The 27,304-nt window shown below is 36.9% G+C and overlaps 1 long non-coding RNA gene across 1 annotated transcript in view; it reads right to left on the minus strand.

The window, feature by feature from the left end:
• LOC108403715 (uncharacterized) overlaps positions 1-27,304 on the minus strand; it is a 90,044-nt gene that overhangs the window by 14,900 nt on the left and 47,840 nt on the right. Inside the window, exons 7-9 of the long non-coding RNA XR_012121271.1 lie at positions 26,919-27,098; positions 23,342-23,392; positions 1,571-1,616 (exon numbers count right to left, since the gene is read on the minus strand). This is a non-coding gene — a long non-coding RNA (uncharacterized lncRNA). The remainder of the gene's footprint in view (positions 1-1,570; positions 1,617-23,341; positions 23,393-26,918; positions 27,099-27,304) is intronic.

The raw sequence follows: 27,304 nt of genomic DNA on the forward strand, positions 1-27,304 counted from the left end.
AAAGTCCTTCTGAGCACACATCTCTGTGCAATTGTGTTGGCTGTTTATCCCGCAAGCGAGCCCTAGACCTGATATTCATGTAATTGGAGTCTTTAAAACAGAAAACCGAAGAGGTGGAAGAGAGTATGTATTTGAAATAATAATTAGGTAAAACTTTCTTGAAAATAAAAATTGAACCTACACATTGGAAAGCACGCTGTGTAAATGAAACTCCAGCTCATAACATTCATCAGTGAAACAATTTTCCCAAGTTCCTCCTGAGCACAAGACAATCCGAGTGTCATCAGACTTCTGACAGCAGTATGTTATACCAGAAAGCAAGAGTAACATTTACAAACGACTCAAGGAAAGAAAAATTGTATATGACAGATTTTAGATTCAGCTAGATTGTCCTTCAATTATAAAGGGCACAGTAAAATCAGCTATAAATATGCAAAACTTCAAGGAGTATTGTACCCATGAACCTTCCTGAGGAATACATTAGAAAATGAGTTTATGGCAACCAAAAGACTTAGAGAAACTATGGCGTGGCTATTTTGTTGTGGGTCAAGGAAAATGGAAAGCATTATGGAACTTGTAGTATTAGCCTGGAGGCAATACAGATCAATCCTCACATTCAGTTAGCAAGAACTTTGTCACATGGCTTCCATATCCTGCAAGGGAAAGAAGCCCTGTGTCCAGCTACAACTCTATTTCTTTGGAAGAAATGGAAATAAATACTTTATGAATAGCCCGAATGGTAGGCCACATGGGATTTGTGACTTTTCCTTCTAATGTTTTCAATCTTTGCTTTACATATTTGAGGCTATCTATTGGGTGCATACAAGTTTAGAACAGCATCTTCTTTGTGAATTTAACACTTTATCATTTGTCATCTTGATAATTTGATACATTACACAAATAATTAAAATATAAACATTAAAGCAAAACACTTTTGATAGAATACTTATGCTATGTCACATTTTCACATAGTATGTTGTATTACACTAAAAGAAATTAATCTCTACTTGAGAAGTATTTTTTTAATGCTATCTACTATAACAATTTTCTATTTTATTATATTGTCTAGAAGACTTGCAAAATTGTATAAGATTGAAACTCCATTTGTGGAAGACAGCTTGTAGGAAGAAAACATAACACCAGCTAAACAGAGGGTTTAAATCATGAGCAAAAGGCTAATAAATTACATTTATATCTTTAATATTAAAGAGACTTTCTACTCCACTAATTCTCCAAATACATGTGTACTCTTCAAAATAGATTTAAAACTCAAAAATATACCATAAATAGGTATACACTTTTTAACTGGTTCTTATTATGGAAAGAATCATTCTGATCAATGCATAATCTTTGAAAACATGGTCAAATATTTGTTGAAAAGGTTTTAAATTAAACAAATTATTCACTAATCATGATTTTAATGATTTTCACATGTAATATCATTTATATAAAAAGCCAAAACTATTAATTCTCCAAAACAAAAACTGATAATACTTCTTAATTGGCTGTCCATTCATTCTAAGTCAAACTGTTTTATTTTAATAAGAAAATACCATGTAAATTCAAATACCTTAGAGATGTGAGTTACTCCATAAGTAGATGTGAGAATGGTTCTCCTGAGTAAGAAAAATAAAAAATATATATAATACATATATATATATATTTATATATGTAATGGAAAATATACAAGGAAATCTTCATTTTTCATTATACTCTGAAATTTGATTTAAAATTTCATATTTACTTCAGTTAAAAACAATACATTTCAGAAAATCCATCAACATCATCCACCACATAAACAAAAAGAAGGACAAAAACCACATGATCATCTCCATAGATGCTGAAAAAAGCATTCGACAAAATTCAACATCCATTCATGATAATAACTCTCAACAAAATGGGCATAGAGGGCAGGTACCTCAACATAATAAATGCCATATATGGTAAACCCACAGCTAACATCATACTGAACAGCGAGAAGCTGAAAGCTTTTCCTCTGAGATTGGGAACAAGACAGGGATGCCCACTCTCCCCACTGTTATTCAACGTAGTACTGGAGGTCCTAGCCACGGCAATTAGACAAAACAAAGAAATACAAGGAATCCAGCTTGGCAAAGAAGAAGTCAAACTGTTACTATTTGCAGGTGACATAATATTGTACATAAAAAAACCCTAAAGACTCCACTCCAAAACTACCAGAGCTAATATCGGAATACAGCAAAGTTGCAGGATACAAAATTAACACAGAGAAATCTGTGGCTTTCCTATACACTAACAATGAACTAATAGAAAGAGAAATGAGGAAAACAATTCCACTCACAATAGCATCAAAAATAATAAAATACCTAGGAATAAACCTAACCAAGGAAGTGAAAGACCTATACCCTGAAAACTATAAGACACTCACAAGAGAAATTAAAGAGGACACTAACAAATGGAAACTCATCCCATGCTCCTGGTTAGGAAGAATTAATATCGTCAAAATGACCATCCTGCCCAAAGCAATATACAGATTCGATGCAATCCCTATTAAATTACCAACAGCATTCTTCAATGAACTGGAACAAATAGTTCAAAAATTCATATGGAAACACCAAAGACCCCGAATAGCCAAAGCAATCCTGATAAGAAAGAATAAATTGGGGGAATCTCACTCCCCAACTTCAAGGTCTAGTACAAAGCCACAGTAATCAAGACTATTTGGTACTGGCACAAGAACAGGGCCACAGACCAGTGGAACAGAATAGACACTCCAAACATTAAGCCAAACATGTATGGTCAACTAATATTTGATAAAGGAGCCATGGACATACAATGGTGAAATGACAGTCTCTTCAACAGATGGTGATGGCAAAACTGGACAGCTACATGTAAGAGAATGAAACTGGATCACTGTCTAACCCCATACACAAAAGTAAATGGATCAAAGACTTGAATGTAAGTCATGAAACCATAAAACTCTTAGAAAAAAATGTTGGCAAAATCTCTTAGACATAAACATAAGTGACCTCTTCTTGAACATATCTCCCCGGGCAAGGGAAACAAATGCAAAAATGAACAAATGGGACTATATCAAGCTGAAAAGCTTCTGTACAGCAAAGAACACCATCAATAGATCAAAAAGGTATCCTACGGTATGGGAGAATATATTCATAAATGACAGATCCGATAAAGGGTTGACATCCAAAATATATAAGGAGCTCACACACCTCAACAAACAAAAAGCAAACAATGCAATCAAAAAATGGGCAGAGGAGCTGAATAGACAGTTCTCTAAAGAAGAAATTCAGATGGCCAACAGACACATGAAAAGATGCTCCACATCACTAATCATCAGGGAAATGCAAATTAAAACCACAATGAGATATCACCTCACACCAGTAAGGATGGTCAGCATCAAAAAGACTAAGAACAACAAATGCTGGCGAGGATGTGGAGAAAGGGGAACCCTCCTACACTGCTGGTGGGAATGTAAGCTAGTTCAACCATTGTGGAAAGCAATATGGAGGTTCCTCATAAAACTAAAAATAGAAATACCATTTGACCTGGGAATCCCACTCCTTGGAATTTACCCAAAGAATACAACTTCTCAGATTCAAAAAGACAGATGCACCCCTATGTTTATCGCAGCACTATTTACAATAGCCAAGAATTGGAAGCAATCTAAATGTCCATCAGTAGATGAATGGCTAAAGAAGATGTGGTACATATACACAATGGAATATTACTCAGCTATAAGAAAAAAACAGATCCTACCATTTACAACAACATGGATGGAGCTAGAGGGTATTATTATCAGTGAAATAAGCCAGGTGGAGAAGACAAGTACCAAATGATTTCACTCATATGTGGAGTATAAGAAAAAAGGAAAACTGAAGGAAGAAAACAGCAGCAGAATCACAGAACCCAAAAATGGACTAACAGTTACTAAAGGGAAAGGGACTGGGGAGGATGGGTGGGAAGGGAGGGATAAGGGCGGGAAAAAAGAAAGGGGGCATTATGATTAGCATGCATAGTATTGGGGGGCATGGGGAGGGCTGTGCAACACAGAGAAGACAAGTAGTGATTTTACAGCATCTTACTATGCTGATGAACAGTGACTGTGAAGGGGTATGTGGGGGGGAACTTGGTGAAGGGCGGAGCCTAGTAAACATAATGTCTTTCATGTAATCGTAGATTAATGATACCAAAAAAAACCCAATACATTTCAGTAAAGCAATACTTTAAGACTTTTTTTTATTATAAAACACATATAGGAAAATGCAGAAAACAGGGCTGTAGGATGAATTGTGCCCCCCCCTCCACCAAATATGCTGAAGTCCTAACTTCCAGTATCTGTGAATGTAACCTTATTTCTAAATAGGGTCTTTGCATAATCCAGGTAAGTAAGGTCCTCCGGAACAGAGGAGTTCTAACGCAGGACGGCTGGGGTGCAAGGAACTCCTGGGGCTACTGGCAGCCCAACCACAAAAGGAAGCCTCATCTCCTCACAGCTTCAGAAGGCGCATGGCCCTGAGGATGGCCTAGACTCCGGACTTCTAGTCTCGAGAACCACCAGAGAATACATTTCTGGTGTTGGAAATCACCCAGTTTGTGTAATTGGCTATGGCAGCCCTAGTCAGCTAATACAAATCGGATGTACTGCTCCGTGTTTATCACAAAGTAGTTGCTCATGTCCTTCTGAGACCCTCATAAACCTCCCTCATGCCTGCTCCAGTTCACCAAATCCCCATTCCACTCAAAAAGTAATCACTATCCTGACTTTCAGAATAATTGCATCTTGTTTTTCTCTGGAGTGTTTAACCACCAAAGTTTGCATTTGTAAATAGTACTGTGTCATTTTCCCTCATTATTGAGCTTTACGTGTATCTAGAATTGTATTATTTATTTTCCATGTTATTGCATGTATATATGATTTTCGTTTCCACCCCAGTACAACATTCCAGTGTATGACTATACTGTCTTACATGTATTTATTATTCTCCTGAGAAACACCTGGCTTGTTTCAGGTAGAAGCTATTAAAGCATAGTCTACATGACTCTTGTTATACCTGCGAATTATTTTAAGGGTTTGTTTCCATGAGGGTTTCAATCATTCCACGTACTCAACAATATTTGATATTGTCATTCTTCACTGTAGCCATTTCAGGGGCTGTGTAACAGTGGCTTTTTCATGGTTTGGACTGGGATTTTGCTCAGGACGAATGTAAGCATCATTTTCATGTTTATTGGTGATTGGCAAAATCTATTGTCTGCTGGGCATAGTCAAGTGAACTGACCACTTTCCTCTGGTGCCGGCTGCCGCTTTCCTTGATGGCTTGTCACTTTATATATTTTTGATGTGAGCCCTTTTGGTTGGATATGTATGTTGCAAACGTTTGTATCTCTGTGGCTTGCATTTTCATTCTTTTAAATAGTGTCTTACAAGGAAAAGAAGTTCTTAATTTCACTGTGGGTGATTTGATCTATCAGTTCCTTCATGACCTGTGCTTTCTATGTCCTTTTAAGAAATATTCCACTATGAAGAATTCATGAAGATCTTATCCTAAACATCTTCTAAGCACTGATGTTTGGTATTTCCTTTTAAATCTTTGTACATTTGGAATTTGTTTTGGCATATGGTGTGAGACAAAAGTTATACTGTGTTATTCTATGTTGTAACATCTATTATTGTAAGTAGATCACCAACTCAAACAGCTTAAAAGACTATTCTTTTAAGAATAGATCAGTATGCAAAGCTATCTGTCAAACATCAAGTGTCAACATGTGCATGTCTGTTTCTGGGCTTTTTTCTATATTAGTGCTATATTTCTCTTATTTTTGCCAGTATCACACTGTTTTAGTTGGTACAGCTGTATAATATGTCTTGATACCTGGCAAAATAATTTTCACCTTGTCCATAAGAAAGTATATATATATTTGGTAACATGGTGAAAAATATACACTGAATTGTTTATTTTCTCATCAGAAGCTAATGAAATAGAGTTAGCAATGTGAACTAGGGATGAAGAAGGTTGTATGTGTTCTGGCTTGTGGGTAGGATAGGTTTGGTCAATAAACTCTTATCTTTTGCTTTGTAACTTAGGGTTTGTGTATTTTTACTGTGAGCGTTTTTTTCATAGAAATATAGATAAAATCAAGCAGAATGCAATAAAATGAAAACTAATCCATTTAGATGATTCTCCTTGAAAACATGTTCAAAATGTCTTTGGATGTCTTGAGACTAACTGAAGAAAATATAAACTGCCTGGCCATGTTAGGGAGGAAAGATATTATGTAACTTTAAGTTTTAAAATTATTCTGCTTTCGTGTTTGATGAAGTATTGCATTTTAATATTTTTCTGTATGACATATGGGAAAAGCTAGCAGAAGTACAGAATTATTTGAAAAATCAAGATATGTTGCTACATAATTTTCTTTTTGTCCCAGTGAGATAAATGTATTTTGTGGCTATAAATTCCTAATGGTAAGCCATGGCAACATTCTTTAGGGAAATTAAAGCTAAAGGTCCTAGAAATAATCATAAATTTAAAAAAATGAAATACATAATTATCCTGAAAAAAACTGGTAGAAATGTATTTTGGTAATGCCCTAGCTAATTAAATTTAAATTGCCCAAATGAGGAGTAGAGCGGCTTAGAAGGCAGACTTTTGTTGATGTGATGACAAACTAATCCATAAACAATAGTTTTTGTTTCATTTTTTTATGTATCAATTGCCGTCCAGTTGAAACTATTCCTTTTTCTTCTGACAGAAAGTTTGGGGTTATAGGAAGTGATGTGGATAGTATGGCCACCCTATATCTGAATCTCTTCCTAAGCCTAGGCAATCACCAAACTCTGTGGCTCCTTCATTCTTCCATTTGTAAGTGTAAACATGAGATACTCTTTTTCCTCGTCACCCTGCAGCCTAGCCCAGTGTTCGAATGAGGAGCCAGTGACTTGGAGAAGCAAGACCTACACAGATAAATAGCACTTACAGTAAACAGAGAGCAGGTGTGTCTAATAAAAAGTAGGAAATGGGATTCTGTGGGGTCAAGACTTGCAGGACAGTCCTGCCTGTGGCAAGATCAGCTAATGGCCTTAGAGTTTCCAAAGAACGCCTCTGCCTGAACAGTTTGCCTGCCAGTGGCTGGAGAAAAGATCTTTTGGGAACAATGTAGCTTTGGAAGACCTCAGTCAAAAAGGTTCAAGTATGAGTTAGGACTTCACTCCTAACAAGCAATTGGAGGGCAAATATATTTTAAAAGGTGTGGTTTGACTTTATAATCCAGGAGCAAATTAAGGAAGATTTGGAAACTTCAAGTGCCATTTTAAAATCAACAAAGCTGTGAACTACAGAATCATAAAAAATGTATACGTTCTTTACTAATAATTTTTTGAGCTTCAAATTTGATTTGAGCACCATGTTAGTGCTAGAGATTCAGAAATAAGCCTGCTGTTTCCTATGATCATCACAGTCTAATGTGTGGTATATACGCACTAATGTGTAATTGTGTAAATCTAGTAGATAACAGCCCAGAACTCATCACAGAGGAATGGCTCCTGACACACAATAAAGTATTTTAAGTGAGTGTAAAAAGCTTATTTTATAGATGAGGAAATTGATACCTGAGGACATTAGGTTTCTACAATAAGGATCATAAAACCACTCAGAAGAACTCGAACTTCAAATTTCTAAACTCTTTCTACAATATTCCCTAGATGCTTCTATTAAAGTAGAATGCAATATGAAGTACAGTATTATGTCGTAACAATGGAAGACCTATAATCTTTCTTTTTAGATATCTTCCATCTGAAAAGAAAGAATTTTGCAAACATAAAAAATAAAAAATAAATTCACTTCATATTTGAATTTCGTAGCTGTGTTATGTATGAAGACATTTCAAAACAGCCAGAATAATTAGAACTAAAGGATATATAGCTGGGAAAATTAACACAATCAACAAGAAGTGAGGAATCATTAATATAGTTGTGAGAAAATAAAACAGTAAGAAGGCTGGTGGGAAAGGAGAAGGAGGGCATTCCTGACGAGGAAGAAACCAAGTGTGAAGTGTGCCTTATCACATGTGCACGTTCATGTTCTAGATAAAGACTTGTCTGCTCCTTACCTTCAGCCGTTAGGTACCCTCCCCTACCATCACCCACCGACTAGTACAGCAAAACAAGGACACCTGGATCCGTTTTCACTTATGTAGCATATTGATACGGGTAGGAGTAATTAACTACAATTTGGGTCTTGCCAAGACACCTACTTTAACTTTGAAACTGCTGCACCTTTACTATAATTACCTCATTGATCATCACCTCCTCGTACTCATACACCATGCTGGTAATGAATGGACAGCTGTTAAAACCATTAGGCTAAATTTACTTGAAAAACTGGCCTTATTTAATGCTCTGAAGAACATTATATATGGATTCTATCAAAGTGTCACAAAGTGCTGCAGATAAAGTCCTCCCTGGGTAAAATGTCCACAATAAATTAAGAAGACAAAAGTTAATGTTCTCAGCCTTGCTGGGAATGCTCTAAGTGTAACAGGAACTGTCGACCAGTCCCCAAGGGACAACTGATAAGTCCTCAAGTGTCACAGATCTAACTGTGGTTCTCTAGAAATTGTGTGTTCATTTAAAGTCAAGAACAGAGGTGGCCACTTCAACTTTAAAAAGGCCAGAACAGCAGGCAAGATTTTTCTGAAACGGGCAAGACAGAGGGTTCTATACTTATACCACCAGATCCGCAGACACTCAACCAAGCATTCAGTAAGTTTCCTTTAGATGCTAAGAAAGGCTATTAATATTTTATGACAAATTCTCAAAACTTTCTGCACCATAGTGATAATATATGTACACACACACAGGGAGGTATGTGACCTATCGTCACAAATAATATATGCCACAGCCCACTTTGTCCCAGATCTACTATGCTTGATTTTCAGTTAGTGGGACCTAGGCATGAATATTTACTGTATGTTCCTGGTGGTTTTAGTATGCACCCAGGACTGAAGATACTTCTTTAGATTGATTAAAACTATTCTTAACAAACTTGGGCTAAAATCAGTGCCTCCATACATTTCCTAATAGAAGTCAAAATACATACCCCAATTGGATCAACAGAGGTGAGGCTCAGAACCTCATCCTCCTGCTTTGAGAGAAATCTTCTGCATCCGTGGATGTTTTGCTGCCCTTGTCTAGCTTGGATTAATACTTAGTCCATAGGCACACACCTGATCATCTACATTTGCCCTCTTACAGCACTAAACTATGTTTTCTACCTTTATCTTGCATCTACCTACCACTTCAGCATTTTATTAAAAATAAAAATAATAATAATAATAAAGGGAGAAATGTGGGGATCAACATATAAATCAAGTATAAAAATCAAACGAATATTCATATTTGACCTGATTGTTTATAGTTCATAATGCGTGATCAAAACTGAAAGTTTCTGTGATGACTGCCCTTGTACTGTTCACCATGTAAGAATTTATTCTCTATGTAAGAATTCATTCACCATGTAAGAACTTGTTCGTTATGCTTCAGAAGATTGGAGACTGACAAGAATTAGGCTTGAGATGGATTAATGATTGTGCATTGAGCATTGACCCCCCTATACTGAATTTTATTGTTGTTAACAACCATTTGATCAATAAATGAGAGATGCCCTCTCAAAAAAAAAATACATACCCCAATTGACATTACAGCTTTTTATTTTCTATCCATTGAGTTTTAAATACTAGAACATAGTAGAACCTTATTAAGAATAAGCCAGAATCTCCATGCTAAGTGAGTTTTATTTCACTTCCCCCAGATAAGGAGATTGAGGAATTAGGCGTTTCAATACAAGAGAAAGAAAATGAAAAGGGAGTAGATTTAGTATCAGATACTCAGTAAGTTTGGTCTCCTTTCCTTTGCATGAAGTAAGTACACACTAATCAGAATCCTGTAAACATCAGCCTCAAGTCAGCCTGTGTAGAATTAGCTTCTGAAGGTTAATGCTCATATTCTGCCAGAGACAGGCACAATGACTGAATAGAGGAATGAGAATCATTTCCCTTTAATTTAAGGGAGCCCATGCGCTACGTTTGATCACCCAGAGATTAGCTAAAGTGACAAAGGACTCAGGGCTTTCTGGCTGTAATTTACATTTCACTTATGAAGAAATCAATTAAAATAATTTGATAAAATCAGAGTCACAATCTGTTCCTTGTGTTTAGCATTTCAAAAAGTCTCTCCTTTGGTTGACATACTTTAACACTAAGCAATGTTTTCTAAAGACCCTATGAACATTTTCCAATTTTCAGCAACACCATAATAAAAAGTAAATTACAACAAAAGCACGATGCTAATTTCAAGCTCCATTAGAAACACAGGGTGGGGAAAAGCCACTGTTTTCCAATTGAAAAGGGTAAAATTAGTAGGGAACCAGATCCCTGTTTAAAGTCTTGAAAGGGGATTGCAAACAAAAGGCAGTAAAGAAAAAGATCACGCTATGAAAACTATTTGGCAGTATTATTTTAAGGCACATTATCTCACTTAATGGAAGCACATAGCACTCACTGAATTTCATCAGTTTCCATAAGGTGAGGTAATGTGCTATAAAATTTAAGCACTTGTAAGGGGGAAAAATTACAATTGAAAGTTTGATGTTAACAGCTAAAAAAACCTTTATAATGTCTTTGGTACATATTGTTGTATTTAATGCCATGTTCCGCTCTAGGCCTGAAGTAATTAAAAGATGAGGTTTCATTAAAATTAGTTTAATCTCTCCATTCCCTATACAGCCAAAATATTTCTTTAGGTTACTTAAACAATTGACTGGATATAGTGGATGGTAAAATTCAATATGAAGGGAAAAAATTAAACATGAGTAACTATTGCAAAAGAATATTAATTTATTTTCAATTGACATTAACAATTAACCTCCACAGATCTACGGTGAAATTCCCATCATATTGCCTCACTGTGCATTTCAAAAATGCATATTCTCTGTATTGAAAAACATTCTCAATATACTGCTCTATTTTAAATAAAATAAATAGAAATACTTCAGAGACTATGTTAAACAGGATGGTGTTAGGAAATATTATGATTCCTGAAATGACTAGGGAACTGTCTAAGTGACCTTTATAATCAGCATGATCGGTGAAGTCTCTTTGACAGTGTAAATACGCTACCGTATATCAACGTCTTCAGTACTGGGAAAACTGCTTTCCCGTGCAGATTGCAAATATAACCTTTGTTCAAGATAGGATGCTAATTTAAAATGCTTACAACTAGAAATGATTCAAAAAAAGAAAAACAGAAAGGTTACTGTGGTGTTTTATCCCAACTAAAATCTTAAAAATTCAGTTAAAAAAAAAAATCCCAGCTTAGAAAATAATGCAGCATTAGTTATTAGGTAACATTGGCATGACCTATAGATTAACTTGTTAAAAGGAAGTAAGACTAATGTAAATTCTATACCTGTTTCCTGTTGCCCATTTCATGAAAACACAGTTTATTTCATGTGCAAGCTTCAAGTACTAGTTAAAAAAAGCACTTGGATTATCTCTGAAGGAAAAAAATGCAGAACAGTTCAGGTATAATTTTCTTTTATAGGTCAAAATATTTTCACGGTATTTTCAGGTGTGTAGGGCTCAGGGTAGTGAGTTATAGAAAGAACAGGGATTTTCCTGCCTGATTTTCTTGATTCTTTTCATTATGTTTAAGTTAACTTCAAATAGGACTGTAAAAAACCAGCCCACCTGGAAAAGCATATAACACTGACAGTTCTTTAGTGACCAGTACAGCTAAAGGCTACAACAGTAGTGTTTTCTACTTACATGAATTTGAAACCATGGAGAAAAAGCCTGACTGGATTATGATCGCATTATGTTGAATCAATTTGCATTAGATCAGTTTTGTGAAAATTAACATCTGAACAATATTCAGCCTTCTGACCTATGAGCATAGTAAACATCTGTTCTTTAATTTATTTTATAAATATTTGGAAATTCTCAGCTTTTGAATATTGTACAAGCTGTTTACCCAAGTTAAATTAAAATCAAGTTTGGTCATTTTTTACAAATTTGAACATAACCTTATACTATGATCTAGCAATCCAATTGTTAAGTATTACTCAAGAAAATAAGAATATATAGCCACACACAGATTTGCATGAAATGTTTATAGTTCCTTAAAAGGCAAAATATCATCTACATGTGCTAAATTATAAATGTATTTTAAAAATTAATCTGTTTCATAAAACAGTATTTGTGTTTCTGATTGTGAAAGTGAGACTGAATTCATCCACATACAAAATAAATTATTCTTTTAAAATCCTTTCTTTGGAATTATACCATTAAACCTCTGAAATTTCAAAAAGTCTTTAGCTAAATATTTTCCTAAATTCTCAAATCATTTAAACTGGACTGCAGCATGTCTGTCTAAAAGGATGCACCATATTTCATCATTTCCAAGATATATTTTTTCCCATTGTAAAATTTTGGTGCACCTTATAGCTAATAATGTCTTAGAGTCAATGAAATTATGAATTGCTTCCAAACCATTTGTTTTAAGGTCATGTATAGACTGATAGCCTGAGGAAAGGGCTGAAGAGCTGGCTAATGACAGTGCAACCAGAAGGGAGCAATTAGGCTTAACAATTAATATTGCACCATTGTTAAATACTGCCCTGTTGTGTTCAAAGCAATTTTTAAAAGTGCATTGGACAAATAAGTAAAATTATATGGTGTTTGTCTTTTTCTGCTTGGCTTATTTCACCGAGTATAATACCTTTTGGATCCATTCATGTTGTTGCAAATGGCAGGATTTCTGTTTTTCCTCTTATAACTGAATAATATTACATTGTGTATATGTACCACCTCATCTTTATCCATTCATCTATTGAAAGACATTGGGTTGCTTCCATATCTCGGCTATTGTAAATAATGCAGTGATAAACATAAGGGTGCATATATCACTTTAAATCAGGGATTTTATTTTCTTTGGGTAAATTCCTAGAAGTGGAATTCCTGGGTCAAATGGTATTTCTATTTTTAGCACATGCACCAAAATACTTCCCTCTCAGTCATTCAAAATTCACCCTAAATCACATCAGCTTATTTCAAGAAGACTGAAAAGAATAGAAAGTGACACTTTCTATTCCCACTGAGCTGCCTTAGTTGCATATTGCTATTCAACATATTACTGCCAAACTTAATAGATTAAAGACAAACATTATCTCACAGTTTTGGGGATTCAGGAATCAGCACTGACTTACACAAAATGGACAAATTCCTTGAAAGTCATAAACTATAAAAACTTATCAAATAGGAATAGAAAACTTGCAAAGTCCTATACCTAATAGGAGAATTAAATTAGCAGTTACAAGTATTGGCACAAAGAAAACCCCAAAGCCAGGTGGCTTTAATGGTGAATTTTATAAAACATTTAAAAGAGAAATAATATCAATTCTACATATTCTCTAAACTATTGATATATACAACATGAATAAATATCAAAAAAATTATGCTGAATGAAGGAAGCCAGACAAAAGAAAGTATATACATTAGGGTTCCACTTATATAAATTCTTGAAGAGGGGGAGGAGCCAAGATGGCACCATGAGGAGGACAGTGGGAATCTCCTCCCAAAAACATATATATTTTTGAAAATACAACAAATACAACTATCCCTAAAAGAGAGACTAGAAGACACAGGACAACAGCCAGACCACATCCACACCTGCGAGAACCCAGCACCTGGTGAAAAGGGTAAGATACAAGTAGCAGCCCGGTGGGACCTGAGCACCCCTCACCCCAGCTCCCGGCGGGAGGAGAGGAGTTGGAGCAGGGAGGGGGAGGGAGCCCAGGACTGCTAAACACCCGGCCCCAGCCATCCGCACCAGAGCACAGACACAGTGCATGCGTGGGGTGCTGGAAACTAGGGAAGCAGGACAGTAAGACCTGTGAGTGGGTCCTGAAGCCAGCACCCCTGTAACAAAGAAAAGTGAGTGCTTTTGAAAGCCTTAAAGGGACAGGGACCCCACTGCTGGACAGAAGCATCCCAGGTCACAGTCCAGCAGTTGAAAATTCCAGGGAACTCTGGGCGCACTAACCCCCTGGGCAACATCTCTGAGACCCCTCATGTAGGTAAACAGCCAAACAGCCCCCCATCCATTACCCCTCCGGGGACCTGCCATAGCAGAGCAGCAGCCTGAGGCTGGCCACACCCACAGCAAGGGAGCTTCCTCCATACCGGCCAGGCAAGATACAGAGACCCAGTCTACACACAATTGCCCAACACAAGCCACTAGAGGTCGCAGTTGTCCCAGTAAAGAAAGGCCAAGGCAAGGAAAGCTGATAGATGCGTCAATAGCACTCCACTGCACCTATCAACATGAAAAGGCAAAAAAATTTGATCCAGACAAGACTAACCCAGACAGCTTTGACATCTTCTACATCTTCCCCTGAGAAGGAACCTGGGGAGATAGATTTAACCAATCTTCCTGAAAAAGAATTCAAAACAAAAGTCATAACCATGCTGATGGACTTGCAGAGAAATATGCAAGAACTAAGGAGGGAGACAACAGAAATAACACAATCTCTGGAAGGACTTCAAAACAGAGTGGACGAGATGCAAGAGACCATTAATGGACTAGAAAACAGAGAACAGGAACGCAGAGAGAGATAAAAGGATCTTCAGAAATGAAAGAATTCTAAGAGAACTGTGTGACCAATCGAAATGGAACAATATCTGCATTGTAGGGGTACCAGAAGAAGAAGAGAGAGAAAAAGGGATAGAAAGTTTCTTTGAAGAAATAATTGCTGAAAACTTCCCCAAACTAGGGGAGGAAATGGCCTCTCAGACCACAGAGGTACACAGAACTCCCATGACAAGGGATCCAAGGAGGGCAACACCAAGACACATAATAATTAAAATGGCAAAGATCAAAGACAAGGACAGAGTATTAAAGGAAGCCAGAGAGAAAAAAAAGGTTACCTACAAAGGAAAACCCATCAGGCTATCATCAGACTTCTCAACAGAAACCCTACAGGCCAGAAGAGAATGGCATGATATACTTAATGCAATGAAACAGAAGGGCCTCAAACCAAGACTACTGAATCCAGCACGATTATCATTTAAATATGAAGGAGGGATTAAACAATTTCCAGACAAGCAAAAGTTGAGGGAATTTGCCTCCCACAAACCACCTCTACAGGGCATCCTACAGGGACTGCTCTAGATGGGAGCACTCCTAAAAAGAGCACAGAACAAAACACCCAACATATGAAGAAGGGAGGAGGAAGAATAAGAAGGGAGAGAAATAAAGAATCATCAGACCATGTTTATAATAGCTCAACAAGCAAGTTAAGTTAGACAGTAAGATAGTAAAGAAGCTAACCTTGAACCTTTGGTAACCACAAACTTAAAGCCTGCAATGGCAATAAGTACATACCTTTCAATAATCACCCTAAATGTAAATGGACTGAATGCACCAATCAAAAGACACAGAGTAATAGAATGGATAAAAAAGCAAGACCCATCCATATGCTGCTTACAGGAGACTCACCTCAAACCCAAAGACATGCACAGACTTAAAGTCAAGGGATGGAAAAAGATATTTCATGCAAACAACAGAGAGAAAAAAGCAGGTGTTGCAATACTAGTATTAGACAAAATAGACTTCAATATAAAGAAAATAACAAAAGATAAAGAAGGACATTACATAATGATAAAGGGCTCAGCCAACAAGAAGATATAACTATTCTAAATATATATATACCCAATACAGGAGCACCAGCATATGTGAAACAAATACTAACAGAATTAAAGGAGGAAATAGAATGCAATGCATTCATTTTGGGAGACTTCAACACACCACTCACTCCAAAGGACAGATCCACCAGACAGAAAATAAGTAAGGACACAGAGGCACTGAACAACACACTAGAACAGATGGACCTAATAGACATCTACAGAACTCTACATCCAAAAGTAACAGGATATACATTCTTCTCAAGTACACATGGAACATTCTCCAGAATAGACCACATACTAGCTCACAAAAATAGCCTCAGTAAATTCCAAAAGATTGAAATTCTACCAACGAACTTTTCAGACCACAAAGGCATAAAACTAGAAATAAATTATACAAAGAAAGCAAAAAGGCTCACAAACACATGGAGGCTTAACAACATGCTTGTAAATAATCAATGGATCAATGACCAAATCAAAATGGAGATCCAGCAATGTATGGAAACAAACGACAACAACACTAAGCCCCAACTTCTGTGGGAAACAGCAAAAGCAGTCTTAAGAGGAAAGTATATAGCAATCCAGGCATATTTAAAGAAGGAAGAACAATCCCAAACAAATGGTCTAATGTCACAATTATCGAAATTGGAAAAAGAAGAACAAATGAGGCCTAAGGTCAGCAGGAGGGACATAATAAAGATCAGAGAAGAAATAAATAAAATTGAGAAGAATGAAACAATAGCAAAAATCAATGAAACTAAGAGCTGGTTCTTCGAGAAAATAAACAAAATAGATAAGCCTCTAGCCAGACTTATTAAGAGCAAAAGAGAGTCAACACAAATCAACAGTATCAGAAATGAGAAAGGAAAAATCACGACGGATCCCACAGAAATATGAAGAATTACTAGAGAGTCTATGAAAACCTGTATGATAACAAGCTGGGAAACCTAGGAGAAATGGACAACTTCCTAGCAAAATACAACCTTCCAAGACTGACCCAGAAAGAAACAGACAATCTAAACAGACCAATTACCAGCAACGAAATTGAAGTGGTAATAAAAAAACTACCAAAGAACAAAACCCCAGGGCCAGAAGGATTTACCTCGGAATTTTATCAGACACACAGAGAAGACATAATACCCATTCTCCTTAAAGTTTTCCAGAAAATAGAAGAGGAAGGAATACTCCCAAACTCATTCTGTGAAGCCAAGATCACCCTAATACCGAAACCAGGCATAGACCCCACCAAAAAAGAAAACTACAGACCAATGTCCCTGATGAATGTAGATGCAAAAATACTCAACAAAATATTAGCAAACCAAATTCAAAAATACATCAAAAGGATCATACACCATGACCAAGTGGGATTCATCCCAGGGATGCAAGGATGGTACAACATTCGAAAATGCATCAACATCATCCACCACATCAACAAAAAGAAAGACAAAAACCACATGATCATCTCCAGAGATGCTGAAAAAGCATTCGATAAAATTCAACATCCATTCATGATAAAAACTTTCAACAAAATGGGTATAGAGGGCAAGTACCTCAACATAATAAAGGCCATATATGATAAACCCACAGCTAACATCATACTGAACAGCGAGAAGCTGAAAGCTTTTCCTCTGAGATCAGGAACAAGACAGGGATGCCCACTCTCCCCACTGTTATTTAACATAGTACTGGAGGTCCTAGCCATGGCAATTAGACAAAACAAAGAAATACAAGGAATCCAGATTGGTAAAGAAGAAGTTAAACTGTCATTATTTGCAGATGACATGATATTGTACATAAAAATCCCTAAAGAGTCCACTCTGAAACTACTAGAGCTAATATCGGAATTCAGCAAAGTTGCAGGATACAAAATTAACACACAGAAATCTGTGGCTTTCCTATACACTAACAATAAACTAATAGAAAGAGACATCAGGAAAACAATTCCATTCACATAGCATCAAAAAGAATAAAATACCTAGGAATAAACCTAACCAAAGAAGTGAAAGACATATAATGTGAAAACTATAAGACACTCTTAAGAGAAATTAAGAGGTCATTAACAAATGGGAACTCATCCCATGCTCCTGGCTAGGAAGAATTAATATCGTCAAAATGGCCATCCTGCCCAAAGCAATATACAGATTCGATGCAATCCCTATCAAACTACCAACAGCATTCTTCAATGAACTGGAACAAACAGTTCAAAAATTCATATGGAAACACCAAAGACCCCGAATAGTGAAAGCAATCCTGAGAAGAAAGAATAAATTGGGGGGATCTCACTCCCCAACTTCAAGGTCTACTACAAAGCCACAGTAATCAAGACTATTTGGTACTGGCACAAGAACAGAGCCACAGACCAATGGAACAGAATAGAGACTCCAAACATTAACCCAAACATATATGGTCAACTAATATTCGATAAAGGGGCCATGGACATACAATGGGGAGATGACAGTCTCTTCAACAGATGGTGCTGGCAAAACTGGACAGCTACATGTAAGAGAATGAAACTGGATCACTGTCTAACCCCATACACAAAAGTAAATTTGAAATGGATCAAAGACTTGAATGTAAGTCATGAAACCATAAAACTCTTAGAAAAAAACATTGGCAAATATCTCTTAGACATAAACATGAGTGACCTCTTCTTGAACATATCTCCACGGGCAAGGAAAACAAATGCAAAAATGAACAAATGGGACTATATCAAGCTGAAAAGCTTCTGTACAGCAAAGGACACCATCAATAGATCAAATAGGTATCCTACAGTATGGGAGAATATATTCGTAAATGGCAGGTCCGATAAAGGCTTGACGTCCAAAATATATAAAGAGCTCACACACTTCAACAAACAAAAAGCAAATAATCCAATTAAAAAATGGGCAGAGGAGCTGAATAGGCAGTTTTCTAAAGAAGAAATTCACATGGCCAATAGACACATGAAAAGATGCTCCACATCGCTTGTCATCAGAGAAATGCAAATTAAAACCACAATGAGATATCACCTCACACCAGTAAGGATTGCTACCATCCAAAAGACAAACAACAACAAATGTTGTCGAGGCTGTGGAGAAAGGGGAACCCTCCTGCACTGCTGGTGGGAATGTAAATTAGTTCAACCATTGTGGAAAGCAGTATGGAGGTTCCTCAAAATGCTCAAAATAGAAATACCATTTGACCCAGGAATTCTACTTCTAGGAATTTACCCCAAGAATGCAGCACTCCAGTTTGAAAAAGACAGATGCACCCCTATGTTTATCGCTGCACTATTTATGATAGCGAAGATATGGAAGCAACCTAAATGTCCATCAGTAGATGAATGGATAAAAAAGATGTGGTACATATGCACAATGGAATATTACTCAGCTATAAGAAAAAAACAGATCCTACCATTTGCAACAACATGGATGGAGCTAGAAGGTATTATGCTCAGTGACATAAGCCAGGCGGAGAAAGACAAGTACCAAATAATTTCACTCATCTGTGGAGTATAAGAACAAAAGAAAACTGAAGGAACAAAACAGCAGCAGAAGCCCAGAACCCAAGAATGGACTAACAGTTACCAAAGAGAAAGGGACTGGGAAGGATGGGAGGGAAGGGAGGGATAAGGGTGGGAAAAAAGAAAGGGGGCATTACGATTAGCATGTATAGTGTGGGGGGGCCCGGGGAGGGCTGTGCAACACAGAGAAGACAAGTAGTGATTTTACAGCATCTTACTATGTTGATGGACAGTGACTATGAACGGGTATTTGGGGGGGACTTGGTGAAGGGGGACCCTAGTAAACATAATGTCCTTCATGTAATTGTAGATTAATGATACCAAAATAAAACTAATAAAAAAAAGAAAATACAAACCAATCCACAGAGACACATATCAGTCATTGGTTGCCTGGGGGTTTTAGACATGCTAATTTTATCTCCGAAAGCTGTTTAAATAAGAGATAAATACCAAATAAAATAAGAAATTGTATCAGATCATGTCATATCTCCTAAATGACAAAATCCTTAGGTTACTGACCCATAGCTCCTGCATCCTGTGGGACACCTCAGGAACTATGAGATGCTATTTGTACTCTGGAATTTCATTGGAGAATTTCCCATTCAGTTGTGACGGAGCCCTCTTCTGACTTAATGGAAAGCGCTGGATCTGACTTGCCCTTCAGCACTGCCTGAGGCCCTTTGTACCATCGTTGCATCAGGCATTAGATGGAAGCCACCTCCAACCTACCAGTAGGCAATAAAGTTCCTTTTGCCCAAGACCATTCCCAGACAATCACCTGGTTGTGAGCTGTGAATGGCCGGTATCCCCAGCTCGGGCAGGAAGTGCTTCCTTCTTGGAGGGTCAGCGGCATACCACAACCCCCATTACAGGCCGCCTTTCCCCTGCTCAAAGCCAGCGAGCTGAAAGCAGGAGATTCCTAGGCATGTGTCTTGTGCAAGTCATGAGCTGCTTTAGATAATGGAGTATGCCTAATTCATATTTGTTTGTCCCCATTTTAGCATGTTTTTTGGACTACGTAAGGTACCTAATGAACATTAGAAGAATTAATTGCTTCACAAATATCATTTCATATTCAAAATATTTTCTTTGAACTTCTCACTTATGTAGTATTGTTCTTGAAGCAATTGATTGTGTATAATCGTTTTTTATATCCCCTTTAGCACTTAAGACCGCCCACATATACTTTGAAGATACTTATCCTATATCTTTTCACTAAATGATTTAAACAATGACTACATTGGGAAATCATCATTAATAATACGGTGTGTTAGAAAGCCAGGCTGGATAAATGTCAGCAGTTTTCCAAAATTACTGTGAAAAAGCCCATAGCTGAGCATAGACAATCAGTTAAAAAAGAGAATATTTTAAGATTGAAGAAATTCTTAGGAGCTCTCATTCAATTTTCCTAGGAGAGCGGGTCAGGAGGGAGAGGGGGAGGGCAAGTCAGAGTCACGAAGAGTAAAGGGTCGAGTGGTTGGGGGCACAGCCCTCAAGAGACAAAATCTTACGAGAAAATAGGGTCAAGAGGCCAGTTCTGGTAACACAGCAGAGGGCTGGAGAAATATTAGCAGCACTCCAAGCATAAAGTGTAAGAAACATGAAAATATCAGGACTCTAATTGAGAGATGACATTTTGGACTGTTTCTCTCTGATTGGCTTCTTTGCAATGGCCGACATGAAGATGGGAAATAAATGTAAATCTGCAAAAATACTGCAAAATTGAGGAACAGGCTCTCTCACAGTTTATAATGTAAATGTATGGAGAAAGCAGCGGCGGTGCGTGTGGGGCTATTCACTGTAATATTCTATATTTTTAGAAAAAACCTTAGTTCTGAGCTGATAAGGAGACAAGATGTAGTGTGAATTTTTAAATTGCAAAGTCCTGGAGTAAAACATGAGCAAGGAAGCTGTTTTTTAACTGTTCAAAATTTTCTTAGAAAAATAGGAAAGCTAGGTTTTGGTCAAGCCATTATTAAAAGTAGAAGACTCAGCTAAACCAATCACCTTCTGTATATAAGTTAGGTGATAAAGCACCTTTTATATTTATGCCTTTTGCCAATACTGTTGAAGTTACAGTAGCAGCACGTTTCATCCTACCTGCCTATATATCACCTCCAGATTCTTTCAAAACTAGTTTATTTTCCAAAATTTTGTCAGATTAATTTTCCAAAGAACAGTATTTTTAAAAATCACTTCTCCACTGAAACACATTTGTGACTCTTCAGGACTGATATTTAAGGTCTTTCATAACCTGTCTCTATCTAATTTATCACAGGCTTCTCTTATATTCATTTCTTTAGATCTTGTACTTGTCATTGCAAATTATTAAACTTTCCCGTATTTACCTTAGCTTGCTCAGTCCACACTAAACTCTCACTGTCCCAATCATCATTTTACCATACTCAGCTCCCACTTACCTTGAAAATCCCACCATGTACCCTTATAATTAAAATACCTACGAGTACTGTATATTTGGCATCTGTCATAGAGCTCATCACAGAACCTTGAAAATATTAATTTGTAAAATTACACAAATGAGTAAGTGCTTGATTTGAACACTTAATGTTGTGTAATTCTGTCTTAATTATTGTTCATCCACTTAATAATAAACAGCTATGTATTTCAAAATATTTTAACTTGGGTTTCAGTTAATGCATCTCATAAAACACTGTGAATACTTGGAGATCAAAGACAGATTTATAGGATTATATCACTAGAGTCTATGTCAGTCTATCCCATTATGTCCAACAATATAAACATTCAGTAAATGTTGCTGAATGACCACGTGAGTAAATCTACTGTCTCCCATGTCTAACAAACAGTGATATCACCTAAAGCAGCTGATCCAGTGTTGACCCAAATTATAGCCAGAAAGGTCAGAGTGTAACTAAAACACCTGGCTAAGTAATTTGAACATTTCACAACTGATTTTCAAATGCTTGTTTAGTGGAATACAGGCCCCATAACATTTACATAGTGGCATTCCATTTTTTACCTGGTATATAATGGTAATCATGCATACATTTTCAAAAAAATTACCTTAATGTAGAGATTCCCTTACATAATTTTACTTTACCTTTTCGAAACTACTCCTATGGGTCTAAGAGTTAAAGCTAGCATATAACAAAACTAATATATAGTAAATAATAAATATAATAGGAAAGTTCTAAAATAATCAATTTAAGTCAGAAAACTACTTCACTCTCTTTAGTTAGAAATTGTAAATTCTGTGGCGTTTGCATTAATGTCATTTTAAAGTTATAGTGAAGTTAAAAAATGTTGTGATAGGATTCCATGAATATTCCCTAATTTCATAGCATTTAGGATTGCTTAGGGTATCCCACAGATGTTTGAGATCATAAGGTCAAGTCCTTCCAAAAGGGCTGAGACTGACATACAGGAATTTTTATACAAACTCTCCCCTTTCTTTTTTGATATACCATCGTGTTTATGAAGACTCCAATTAGTGCCATTTTTATCTTCTCTTCCTTTCCCCCTTTTCCTTCCTTTTAAAATTCATCAGACCTCAGAGAATTGTCCCTTTACCCATTCATAAATGATGTACCATAAAAACTGCCCTTAATTTATCTTTACTTTTCTTAAGTTTGTTCTTGCTGATTTTATAGCTCTAAAATTCTTGAAAGTACAAATAAAATTCAAGAACACACTATGATAACAGTTTTCTACCCAATCAATTTTCTCCACATACATATGACATATCTGCCCTCAGATTTATATCAGTATCTTGCTCTCACTCTTCCCCATGCATTAGTGGTAGGGTTAGCTGCAACAGATAGGACACCCAAAAAGATCACCTGTTTGAGAAAGGGAGAAGTGTTAACTATTTCTCGTTTGGAAGTCTACACGTGAGTAGCCCAAAGCTAGCACTGCACTGCATCGTGTCATGCATCTAAGTACCCTAATGTGGTTTTCCTGCTCTATTTGCCTCTATTCCTAAGGGGAACTCATTGCCCCCGATGGAAAATTCAGGGGCATTATGGCCACATTTCAGTCAGTAGGAAGAAAAACATGGAAGAAAAGCACCAATGGTCTTTTTAAGTATATTTCCAAGAAGTTGAAAAGTCTATTTCTACTTACAGGACTTTGGCCATCATTGATTCACTTGGCTGCGGGAAGTGGAAAGGGAATCTGGAAAAGACACCCAGATAGATATCAGGTCAATTATTACAGAGAAGTCATCTCAATATGGGGGTCAATTAAAGATCTCAGTGATGCAGGGGAAGGAAAATTGTCCTTGACTCTGTTAGGATCTCTGGTTGGGCCTAAGAATTAAACTGATATAAAACAGAGTAACAGAAAAGCATGCAAGTTCTAAAAAATATTTTACCTGCACATGGCAGGTCTCTCAAGAGAATAAAGGTTGGAGACGTGACCAGAGAAGAAGGCTTTTGTATCTTTGAGACAAAGAAACAGTAAATGTAGGAAGGATTGACAAGACACAGGGTGGGCTGGGGCGTTGAGCTGTGAAGAAGGGACTAGGAAGACACACGTTTAGTTCACAATGTTTATTTGTACAGCTATTTCTCAGCCTCTAATTCCCCTGAATTGTGGGAGAGCAAATAGCATCACTGGGGATTTTTACAGGGATAGTCTTAAGAAAAGAAGATGAAGAAAGAAAAGGAGTGACTGAGTTTCCTGCAGACTCAGTGGAATGTATGGGGATTAAGGGATTTTTTGTGAAGATTGCTCATACTAGAAGGGGCAGCAAGCTATATGAGGATGGTTGTCTGCAAAGATAAGGAATTTCCTGGGAACTTAGGGCTTCTTGGAATGTAGACACCATGCGGATAAATTAGAAGGACCTCTTAGACAATTTGTGACAGTGAAGCTAAAACTGTGGGGTACAGTAGGGTGAATGGAGAGAGGACAGAATCTGACCAGTAATTCATGAAACTTGAAGGATTGCCTCTTGGTCATACAAATAGTCTTAAGACTGAGGTGTTGACGCTGGCAAAGTGCCGTGTAAGCAGGACACATGTAGGGCTCCTGGGGTGTCAGCGCAGGTCTTTCCACAATAGCTTCCTACTAGTTCATGTTAAACTAATTAGCTAATGAGATTCATCAACAGCAAAACAAAATCAGTACAGCTATTTTTAGATTCTTAAATAACATTTCGAATAATTTAAGACAAAAGGGTACAGTATTTTGAAATTTTTTCATTACCCATACAAATTTGATTAACTACAACCAATTATAGATGCATCCAGCAATGTGAGCCACAATAATTCACATTAATACTATTTAACATGACAACTACAAAATTATCATATATGACCCAGGATTTCTTTTTGTCTTTGGTTTTATTAGCAAAGGAGGTCAAGGTTTAAATGAGCAGAATAAATTGATTTTAAGCTCCAGCTCTTCCAATAAAGTGCAACCTAATTAAGTATAACAGCTACAGCCTTAGACAAATGTACAACATTCAGTAGAAATTTCGACAAAAATGTATTTGCCGCAAATTGGATGCAACTATGATGTGTTGAGTTGGAAAGAGATGTAATGAGCTGTTAACAGGCATTTTTTTTTTAAGTAAGAGTATTTTTATTGAATGGCTTATACATGTTTTTTCAGAGCAATATGCTTTGAGATTCTTTTTTTTTTTTGAGAGGGCATCTCTCATATTGATCAAATGGTTGTTAACAACAATAAAATTCAGTATAGGGGGGTCAATGCTCAATGCACAATCATTAATCCATCTCAAGCCTAATTCTCGTCAGTCTCCAATCTTCTGAAGCATAACGAACAAGTTCTTAGATGGTGAACAAATTCTTACATAGTGAATAAGTTCTCACATGGTGAACAGTACAAGGGCATTTATCACAGAAACTTTTGGTTTTGATCACGCATTATGAACTACAAACAATCAGGTCAAATATGAATATTCGTTTGATTTTTATACTTGATTTATATGTGGATCCCACATTTCTCCCTTTATTATTATTTTTATTTTTAACAAAATGCTGAAGAGGTAGGTAGATGCAAGATAAAGGTAGAAAACATAGTTTAGTGCTGTAAGAGAGCAATTGTAGATGATCAGGTGTGTGCCTGTAGACTTTGTGCTAGCTAATCCAAGCTAGATAAGGGCATTAAAACATCCACGGATGCAGAAGATTTCTCTCAAAACAGGGGGGGTGAGGTTCTAAGCTTCACCATCATTGATCCCCAGTTTCTCACCTGATGGCCCCCCTGCGACTGTGCCATTAACAGGCATTTTTAACCAAGGAAATAGGAATTGAATTTGGCCACATTTTCCATCTGTTATAATAAATTATACAAGAACTGATAAAGCAGATGAAGTACAGTTGTCTGGCACATAGTTAACATTAAATCATGTGTGCCAATGAGAAAAGCTACTCTGAAACCCTAGTGAACTGATTCAAAGATTATTTATTTTCTTTTTGCATACCAAAGAGAAATGGTTTTCTAGAGCAGAAGTCAAAAAAGGCTGTGGCAGGCCAAACCAGACGACTGCCACTGCCACGTGGCCTAGACTGATTTGGAAAGTACAGATGAGGACACAGGGGTCAGCAGCCGAGAAGAGCTTCCATCCTTACGGTATATCCTGCCCTTAATGCGTTTAGTCCTCTCAAAAGCAAATTCGGTTTACCCCATCATTTCTTCAGATTTAATTTAAGCTGTAAGCATGCGCCAAATAAGCAGTAGGAGAAGTCTTTCTAAGTTAATTGTAAATTCAATTGAAATTTCGGCTTTGTTTTGAGAAAGGAAATTTATTAACTTCTACTGAAAGCACTAAGTTCATTTACTCTAACTTTCTAGTTTGAAATAACTTTAGACTTAGGGAAGAACTGCAAAAATAGTGCAGAGATGATCTGTCCATCATTCATTCGCCTGCCCCTGATGTTGGCGCCCTACAAAACCATGGTGAAATCACCAACACTAAAACATTAACATTGGTACAGTCCTATTAACTAGACTATAGACTTGAATTGGATTTTTTTCAGTGTTTCTCCTTTGTTTGCCTTTTCTGTTTCAGGATCCATCCCAGGATCCCACCAAGCAGGTAGCCATCAATCTCCTCCAGTTCTCACTCTTCCGTGTTCATACCTTCATTGTCTTAGAAGAGGACTGGGCAGGTATTCTGTTCGTATCCCAGAGCTTGAATTTATCTGATTTATTTTGTTATCCAGTTGAGGTGTGGATTAGGGAGAAGAATACCTGAGTCGGTGTGCCCTGCTCAAAACACCGTATCTGGGGGACATGATGCCAGTGCGTCATTACCACTAATGATGCCAATCTTGATCATTTGACCTCTGAATTAAGGTGCTGTCTGCCGAATATCTCTACTGTAAAGGTACTCTTTTTCCCTTAGTAACTAATAAATACTTCAGTTAAAAACTATGTCGAAGCTATGTAAATATATTGTTTCTCCTTAAGCTTTTGAAGTGAATCATTAAAGAAAATTAGCTAGGGACCTGTTAGAGAATGGACTTTGTGGGTATAAAATCACACCTAAACATGACGTTTTGACCTACAGAGATATAACTCTATAACTCAATACATCATGTTGACTCTATGTAACTGAGACTTAATCATTAACACAAACATTTAATTTAGAAAATCTTAAATAACTAACTTAATGTGTGCTTAAAGTATAGTTGCAATTATTTAAGGAAAATATGGTTATATGCTTAACTGAGATGTGAAGAATATCCTGGATTATCCTGGAGTCCAGCACGAGCATGGGCATGAGGATCCTCACAGATGGCAGCAGTAGGTTCAGAAACAGAGGCAGGGCTTGGAAGATGCTGTACAGCTGGCTTTTAATTAGGAGCTGGGGCGACGAGCCTATGGAAATGTGGGCAGCTTCTAGAAGCTGGAAGAGACGAGGAAATGGATTTTCCTCTAGAGCCTACAGAGGAAACACAGTCCTGCTGAAATCTTGACTTAAGAATTTTTTACTTCCCAAACTATAAGATAAATAATGTTGCCTTATGGCACTCTATTTTTGGTAATTTTTTTTACAGCAGCAATGATAAAACTAATATATCAGGTCAAATAAAAATGCATGATCGGGTTTCC

The sequence above is a fragment of the Manis javanica genome, chromosome 9, assembly GCF_040802235.1.
Source record: "Manis javanica isolate MJ-LG chromosome 9, MJ_LKY, whole genome shotgun sequence".
NCBI classification, from domain to species: domain Eukaryota; kingdom Metazoa; phylum Chordata; class Mammalia; order Pholidota; family Manidae; genus Manis; species Manis javanica.